Raw genomic sequence first — 9,746 nt, 5'->3', positions numbered from 1 at the left:
TAACAAATGCTGGTGGGGTTGTGGAGAGATTGGAACTCTTGTGCACTGCTGGTGGGATTGTAAAATGGTACAACCATTGTGGCAAATGGTATGGTGTTTCCTTAAAAAAATGAAAATAGAAGTACAATTTGACCCAGAAATTCCATTACTAGGAATATATCTTAAAGAGGTGAGAGATAGTGCATGAATATATCCTAAAGAGGTGAGAGATAGCATAGCGTACACCTATGTTCATTGCAGCACAATTCACCATAGCAAAGAGATGGAAACAACCTAAATGTCCATCAACGGATGAGTCAATATCCAAATTATGGTATATTCACACAATGGAGTACTATGCCAAATTAAAGAACAATGAGGGATATGCAAATCATCTCGCAACATGCATGAACCTGGAGGACATTATGCTGAGTGAAATAAGTCAACTGCAGAAAGACAAGTACTCTATGAGCCCATTACTATAAAAAAAGAAGTGTTTGCTTGGGAAAGGGAACTCGTCTAGCAGGTTACTGGCATGAGGAAGGAAAGGGAGGGATTAATTTAGGGTTAGTTGGGGCTTACACGCTGGCATGCGTAGGAAGAAGGATATACAGGAAGGATATATGACCACCATGATATCATTGGAAAATGAGAGGACACTAAACTGTGCACGTAAGAGATAGACAACAGATGTTAAAACCAACCAATATGTCCACAATACCACATTGCCATTAACACCAAACACTAGGCTATACAGATAAACACATAAATACCTGAGATGATCAGACAGGGATCAATCAGTGAATAGAGGTATACTCTAGACCAAGGATAGACTCAGCTGAGGCTAATCTTGTACAGACACCAGTAACACAAAATACATGCAGTCCTTACAGAAACAATAGAAGACAGACACAGAGTAATCCATCACAGACATCCCAACACTATGGGAGAGAGATCTAATAGAGCTACTACCTCAGGACCATAGTACTGGGGTACACCAGACTCAATTGGCACAACAAAATACATAAAAGTGTTGCTCCACATCCTACATTGGTGAGTAGCGACTGGGGTCTTAAAAACTTTCAAGCAGCCATCTAAGATGCAGCTAATGGTCTTTAGCGTCGGAAATTAAGAAGAACACACACACACACACACACAAAACCAAAAAACAAGGGTATTTAAAAGCAATTAACCCTAGGACACGATGGCCCTCAAGGCCAGAAGACCTGGATGGTGCCTGGCTACCAATGCCATTCACTCAGGAAAGGATCAAATCTGGAGATCCTGGATAGAGTGAGAGGGAAAACATGGAAAAAAATCTAAAAACTCAATAATGACCAGAATTACTGGCCAGAGTCTCTGGTGAGACTAACAATACTATGGCCCTGAAATACATTTGGCACCTGGAATAAAACTCACCCCCAGGGGTGGGCTCTCAGCCCAATGGTTAGTGAGATGTACCCACAGACCACTCAACCCAGGATGCTGCACCCACATACTCAATGGTAATGCATCCCTTAGAGCAATAGACCATGGGACACCAAAGGACCAACATTCAAACTGAGGAAATGCAGGACAAACAGGAGTGAGTGCATGATTATGAGGGACACAGGGGGAGTGTTGCAGGGTAGGGAGGGGAGGAGACAGGGTTGGAGTTGGACATGGGGAATGGGGAATGAGACTAAATGTACATGGGACTTTGAATGTAAAATAAGCTCTTAAAATTAAAAAAAAAAAAGGAAAAATAAAAAAAAAAAAAAAAGAAAATACCATGGCTTGGATCAGGCATGCCTTAGTCCTCAAAGTGGTATCTCTGCTTCTTAACACTTTAAAGGGATCTTTTGCAGCAGATTTTCCCAATGTAATATGTTGTCTGATTTCTTGACTGCTGCTTCCATGGTTATTGATTGAGGATCCAAGTAAAACGAAATCCTTCACGTCAGTAATTTCTCTGTTTATCACGATGTTGCTTATTGATCCAGTTGTAAGGGTTTTTTTTTTTTGTTTTGTTTTGTTTTATGTTGAGGTTTAATTCATGCTAAAGGCTGTGTTGTTGTTGTTGTTATGTGCTGTGGAGTCAGACACAACTCATAGCGACCCCTCCTTGGGTTCCTGAGGCAATATCAAGGGTGTAGTCTTTGATTTTAAAATAAAGACATCAAAACCAAACCCACTGCCATTGAGTCAATTCTGACTCATAGTGGCCCTCATTGAGTTTCCAAGAGTGTATATCTTTATGGAAGATTGTCTCATCTTCTACCCACGGAGCATCTGGTGGGTTTGAACCTCTGACCTTCTGGTTAGCAGCAAAATATCTTACTCACTACACCACCAAGTTGGTCCTAATTCATAGTGACCCCTCCTTGGGTTTCCGAAGTGTTATCACTACAGAAGTAGATTGCCCAACCTATCTTCTGAGGAGTGGCTGATGGGTTTGAACTGTAAGCCTTCTGGTTAGCAGTCAAATGCCTTAGGCACTACACCACCAGTGGTGCCAGAGTTTGCAAAATAAAGACTGTAGAGGCTAAATACATAGTTTGGGATTTGCATATAGTAAATGTTCAATAAATTGTTGTAGATGATGATGATGATGGTGATGATGATAATGATAAAAGAGCTATGGAGTTGTGATACTCTCCTATAAGTGATAATTCTAAAAATATTCAAATGATGTGTATATAGAAATCATTTCCAAAACAAGCTTAAACTGACTTTAATGCAACAAGCAAGGGTTACTGAATGCTAATTGGAATTTTTGTGCACATCTGGAAGGTTACAGATGTGGTTTAAGAGAGTTTGATGGGAATTATTCTCTGCAGCAGTAGACTATGACATTAGCACAGACCATTTATAACAATAAACTGCTTTAAATAAACTAATACACTTCAGCAATGACACAGGAAAGTAGTTATTAGGTAGCACCTGGTAGCTTTGAATGTAATATTTGGAAATTTAATGGAAGTAAAACCTGTCTTTAAAAAGGTAAACCTTTTTTGATTCCTGAAACCTAAGTGTATTGAGCAAATATTAACTTCAGGAATAGCTTTCCATGTTAAGTCAAATTTGAGTGCATCCAGAGGCACCTTGGAAGAAAGGCCTGGTGATCTACTTCCAAAAAGTCAGCCACTGAAACCCATGTGAAGCACAGTTCTACTCTGACACACATGGGTCACCATGAGTCAGAGCTAATGAAACAGCAATGAGTTGGGGTTTTTATGCTTAAAATGAAGTGGAAACAAATGCTGAGGCAGAGAAGTCCTTAGACTGTTTGAAGTTACCTTAATTTTTATGAAGACTGAAATCATAGAACTTTGAACAATGAAGCTAATTATTTTAAAGAACAAATGATAGCTTAAGTGTTCTGGTGGAGTTCCTGAAATCTTGGGACTCAAAATAACATATTCAATGTCATCATTTTACATTTGAAAAACATGGGGGCCCAGAAGCTGCATGACTGCTCCTAGAGCCACACAGTAGGTAATGACAGGGTGGCGGGCTGGAAATGTTACTTATCCCCAGCATGGTGCTCTACCATTAATCTACCCTGCTTCTCAGAGGACCTGCTGCTGTCCTCAACATCAGACCACAGTTTGTCATTATAGCATAAAGTCAACATTAGTTTTGCTATAACATGCTCAAAAAAGATTATTTCTTTTCTTTTTCTTCCTAAATTTTAATCAGGTATCTATTCCTTTACAGATAAAATAAAGGTTATTTTTCACTCTCATCTACATGATCACAGAAAGTCCTGGGGATCTGCTTCCAATTTTATTTCATTAAACATATTTAAAATGTTATAATTTCAATATGCAATTATAAAAATTATTAATTAGAACTTTTTTTTCACACTAAGTCTTCGAATTCCATCATGTTTATTACCTTTACAATCCCTCTCCTTTTGGACAGGCCCAATTTCTGGTCCTTAATAGCCACATGAGGGAGAGTCAGACTGCTCCATGGGGTTTTCAAGGCTGTCATCTTTTAGAAGCAGATCACTAGGCCTTTCTTCTGAGGCACCTCTGGGTGGATTTGAACCATCAACCTTCAGCAGCCAAATGCATAACCATTAATGGATCTTTATTGGATAGTGTTGCTCTAGTTCTACTTAATTATGATCTCAATTCAACTAAAACAACTGTTTTCATCCTTTCTGAAGGTTCATGTGTTTTCTTTTGGCTTCTTCTTCTTTGTTATAAGATGGGTAGTCAGTGCCCAAGCCTATCACATTGAACTGGGAGTATGTTACACTTTAAATTTGAGCTATAGCACACATAGTCAAGAGCTGGGAGTTGAATCTTTGTTTCACTCTCAAAATAGTTCACTTAAAAGACTAATAAAACACTTATTTATCTTAGAATGGCTTCTTTATATTTCTAGTTCAGTAAGTTGTGACAGGCTTAGTGCCTAAGGCATTTGACTGCTAACTAGAAGACTGGTGGTTCAAACCCACCAGCCACTCCTCAGAAAGAAGATTGGGCAATCTACTTCTGCAGTGATACTGCCTCGGAAACCCAAGGAGGGGGTCACTATGAGTCCGATCTGACTTGATGGCAGTGAGGTTTTTTTTTTTTTAAGTTGTGACAAGTTGCAGCCACTGAAATTCCTGTGAAGCACAGTTCTACTCTGAAACACATGGGCTCGCCATGAGACAGAGTCTACTGGATGGCAATTAATTTACTTTGCTTTGCTTAAATGTATATATATCTATACAAACACATGTATGTTGTTGTTCTTAGGTGCTGTTGAGTAGGCACCAATTCATAGTGACCCTATGTACAACAGAACAAATCACTGCCCAGTCTTGTGCCATTCTCACAATCCTTGCTATACCTGAGCCCATCATTGTAGCCACTGTGTCAATCCATCTTGTTGAGGACCTTCCCCTTCTTTGCTGACCTGCCAGTTTACCAAACATGATATCCTTCCCCAGGGAATGGTTCCTTGTGACAACATGACCAAAGTAGGTCAGACGAAGTCTGGCCATTCTCACTTCCAAGGAGCATTCTGGTGGCACTTCTTCCAGGACAGATTGGTTTGTTCTTTTGACAGTCCATGGTACTTTAAGTGTTCTTCACCAACACCCCAACTCAAAAGCATCAACTCTTCTTCGGTCTTCTTGTTTATTGTCCAGCTCTCACAGGCATATGAGGTGATTGAAAATACCATGGCTTGGGTTAAGCACACCTTAGTCTTCAAGGAGACATCTTTGCTCTTCAGCACTTGGAAGAGGTCTTTTGCAGCAGATTCCCCAGTGCAATACATTGTGTTATGTCTTGACTGCTGCTTTGATTGATGTTGATTGTGGAAACAAGTAATATGAAATCTTTAACAACTTCAATATTTTCTCCATTTATTGTGATGTTGCTTATTTGTCCAGTTGTGAGGATTTTCATTTTCTTTATGTTGAGAGGTAATCCATACTGCAGACTGAAGTTTTTAATCTTCATCAGTAAGTGCTTCAGGTCATCTTCACTTTCAGCAAGCAAAGTTGTGTTGTCTGCATATTGCAGGTTGTTAATGAGTCTTCTTCCAATCTTGATGCCACACTCTTCCTCATATAGTCCAGCTTCTAGGATTATTTGTTCAGCATACAGATTGAATAAGTATGGTGAAAGGATACAACTCTGATACACTCTTTTCCTGATTTTAAACCATGCAGTATTCCCTTATTCTGTTCAAACAACAGCCTCCTGATGTATGTATAGTTTCCTCATGAGCACAATCAATCAAGTGTTCTGGAATTCCCATTCTTCTCAATGTTATCCATAATTTGTTATGATCCACACAATCAAATGCCTTTGAATAGTCAATAAAACACAAGTAAACATCTTTCTGGTGTTCTTTGCTCTCAGCCAAGATCCATCTGACATCAGCAATGATATGCCTCATTCCACGTCCTCTTCTGAATCCAGCTTGCATTTCTGGAAGTTCTCTGTCAATGTACTGCTGCAACCACTTTTGAATTATCTTCAGTAAGAGTTTACTTGCGTGTGATATCAATGATAGTGTTCGATAATTCCACATTCTGTGGGATCACCTTTCTTTGGAATAGGTATGAATATGGATATTTTCCAGTGGGTGACCAGGTAGCTGTCTTCCAAATTTTGGGGCATAGTCAAGTGAGTGCCTGCAGCATGGCATTCATTTGTTGAATCATCTCAATGGATATTCCATCAATTTCTGAAGTGTTTTGTTTGCCAATTCCTTCAGTGCATCTTCAACTTCTTTCAATACCATTGGTTCTTGATCATATGCCATCTCCTGAAATGGATGAACATTGACCATATGTTTTTGGTGCAGTGACTGTGTATTACTCCCATCTTCTTTTGATGTTTCCTACATCATTCAGTATTTCCCCAATATTTGCTAGTGACATTAATTACATTCACAGCTTTGTGCAACTATCACAACTATTTATTTCCAACAGTTTTTCATCACCCTAAATAGAAATCAGTACCCTTTAATTAATAACTCTAAATTCCCTTACCTGTCTCTCCTTCCCCCACCATCATTAGCACCTAATAACATCTAATCTACTTTGGTTTCTATGAATTTACTTATGCTGGATATTTCAGTAGGATCATATAGTGTTGGTTCTTCTTAGCCTGATTTGTTTCACTTAGCATAAAATTGTAAAGGTCTATCCATGTCATAGATCTCCATTTCTCATCGTGGCTAAATAATATGTCAGTGTATGTATATATCACATTTTGTTTACTCATTCATACATTGCTGGATACTTGGGTTGTTTGTTCTTAGGTGCTGTTGAGTAGGCACCAATTCATAGTGACCCTATGTACAACAGAACAAATCACTGCCCAGTCCTGTGCCATTCTCACAATCCTTGCTATACCTGAGCCCCTTTTTCCACAGTAGCTGCAGAATTTTACATTCACCAGCAAAATACAAGGATTACAGTTTCTCTACATCCTTGCCAATGCTTGTAATCTTCCTTTTTCTTATAATAACCACCCTAGTGGTGTGAAGTGGTATCTCATTGGGGTATTTATATGCATTTCCTAATGGCTATTGATGTTAAACATCTCTTTATGTGCTTGTTGGCTATTCGTATATCTTCTTTGGAGAAAAGTCTATTCAAATTTTAAACTAGGTTGTTGTTTGTCTGTTGCTGCCAACTTGTAGGTGTCTTTCTGTCCTCCAGATATTAAACCTGTATCTGATATTTGATTGCCAAATATTTTCTCCCGTTCTGTAGGTTATCTTTTCACTTTTTTGATAATTTCCTGATGCACAAAAATTTTAAATTTTGATGAAGCCCAATTTATCTATTTTGTCTTCTGTTGTTTATATTTTTGGTGTCTTATGTAAGAATCCATTTCCATATTCAAGGACCTGAAGCTTTATTCCTATATTTTCTTCTAAGGTTTTATCTTTTCAGCTCTTATATTTAGGGTGTTGATCCATTTTAATTTGATTTTTATATATAGTGTGAGAAAAGGGTCCAACTTCATTTTTCTTCATGTAGAAATCAGTTGACCTAGCACCATGTATTGAAGAGAGTGTTCTTTCCCCATTAAATGGATGTGGCATTTTTGTCCAAAATGAATTGGCTATAGATATGCAAGTTTATTTCTGGATCTTCAAATCTATTCCATTGGTCTATATTTCTAGCTTTCTACCAGTACCGCACTGTTTTGATTACCACAGCTTTGTAGTAAGTTTTGTTGTCAAGAAATGTGAGTTTTGTCTTCCTTTTTTTTCTCTTTCCCATGTTTTTCACTATTTGGGGGAGCTCTAGTGGCATAACACCTAAGGCATTTGACTTTAACCAGAAGTCTGGTGATTCGAACCTACCAGCCCCTTGCAATTCAACATGAATTTAAGAATCAACTTTTGCATTTCTACAAAAAAGGAAATTGGAATTTTGATACAGATTGCATTGAATCTATTGATTGGTTTTGGTAATATTAACACATCTTAACAACATTAAGTCTGATTTATGAACATCAATGTGTATCTATTTATTTATATTTCCTTTAATTTCTCCACCAGTGTTTTATAGTTTTCAATGTGCAAGTGTTTCACTTCCTTGGTTAAATTAATTCCTAGACACTTTATTATTTTAGGTGCTATTCTACATGGAATTGTTTTCTTAATTTGTTTTTGGATTGTTAATTGCTGGCTTTATTTTTACATTGGGCTTTTTTCCCCCCAGTGAATTAAAATATTTCACAATATAGTACGTAAGGTTACTTTTATCAGTAGTATTGTGTGACCAGGTTCAAATATGTCATGTTGAAAGGAAATAGGTTGATGTTCTCAGTCAAGAAAATGCAGAACACAGAAAAAACTGTTATGTGTGGTTCCTCATAATCAGCCCCTCAGAATTGTTCTATTATTACCTGCCATTCATCCAAGATACAGAGTTTTTCGGCTGAGATAAGACAGCCTAGATTCTGGATCTCTGCCTCGGTGTATTGAAACAAATAACATAGATCTTAAATTTGACAACATGTGGAAGAGAGAAAGTCAGTCATCTGAACAAGCACTGTGAATGATTAAACTGTGTGAAAGGTAGTCTTTGCCTTCTTTACAGAGTTAGCACCTCCCCTTTCCCAAATTGTCTTTCCTCTGTCCAGGTAATGAGAAGCCTATTGTAGGATCCTGTGGCTCTTTCTGGTTTTGTGGCTGGGTGACTGATACAATGTTTTTACAAAAGAATGAAGATTTCTCATAGTCACTGGCATACAGCAGGAGAAATGAACAAACATATCTTAGCATGAGTGTGAATAAATGCTTTTCATTTGCAAACTCATTATTTAATCATTCGTTAATTTTTCCCATAAAGGCAGGGAAAGTTTAGAGACAAATCCAATACTCATTCAAATCACAGATAATAATTTGGAGGGATAACAATTGTCATTACCTAAAAGGAAAGGGTGAAATGCAAGGCAAATCCAATCATATGGAATTTAACAGTCAAGCACACACATTCAAGATGGCAGAGAAATGGCCTAAGACCAGCATGTGTAAATACAGGCAAATTTTTCTTTGGCGGTGTTATGTGAGTCCCAGAAAAGCTAGTGAAATTTCAGTTGACCTGAACAGAAGTATACAGAATAAAAAGGAAGCAATAATTTCATTTTATTTTGAAGTGACACCAGGAGTATTCAATTGTGGGCAATTGTGACAATTCAGTTGACAAACAGATCTGGGTGCATGCCAGGTGATCTGTTTTACAGACTTTGTCACAGGAGGCATCTGGTCAGCCTTTTGGGGGGTGGTGATGAAGGGAAACAGTTAGAATCAAATGCTTAAAACAAACAAAAATCCACCTATATCGAGTCAATTCTGACTCATAGTTGCCCCTGGTTTTCCAAGGCTATATAAATCTTTACAGAAGTAGATAGCTTCATCGTCTTCCCACAAAGCAGCAGGTAAGTTTGAACTGCCTACCTTTTGGTTAGCAGCACAATGCCTCAACCACAGCACCACCAAACTCCAAAAAACCAAACCCATTAGCATCAAGTCAATTCTGACTCATAGTGACCTCCATTGGGTTCCCAAGGCTATAAATCTTTATGGATGTAGATTGTCTGATTTTCCTCCTGTGGAGCACCTGGTGGGTTTGGACTGCTGGCCTTCTGGTTAGCAGCCAAATGCCTTACCCATTATGCCACCAAAAAAGCAAACTCACTGCCATCGAGTCAATTCTCACTCATAGCGACCCCTTTTGGATTTCTGAGGTGGTAAATCTTTATGGAAGTAGATTGCCCAGTCTTCTGTGGAGTGGCTGGTTGGTTTGA

The 9,746-nt window shown here is 38.3% G+C and overlaps 1 protein-coding gene across 1 annotated transcript in view; it reads left to right on the top strand.

Annotated features, from left to right (window-relative positions):
• Nucleotides 1-9,746, top strand: part of CLVS1 (clavesin 1) — a 304,398-nt gene that overhangs the window by 289,959 nt on the left and 4,693 nt on the right. The gene's annotated exons all lie outside the window — the stretch shown is intronic.

Source organism: Orycteropus afer, unplaced genomic scaffold (genome assembly GCF_000298275.1).
Source record: "Orycteropus afer afer isolate SDZICR_OR568_19922 unplaced genomic scaffold, OryAfe1.0 scaffold00060, whole genome shotgun sequence".
Taxonomy (NCBI): domain Eukaryota; kingdom Metazoa; phylum Chordata; class Mammalia; order Tubulidentata; family Orycteropodidae; genus Orycteropus; species Orycteropus afer.
Note: the sequence above shows the minus strand (reverse complement) of the source record. Positions and strands in the feature narration are given on the sequence as shown.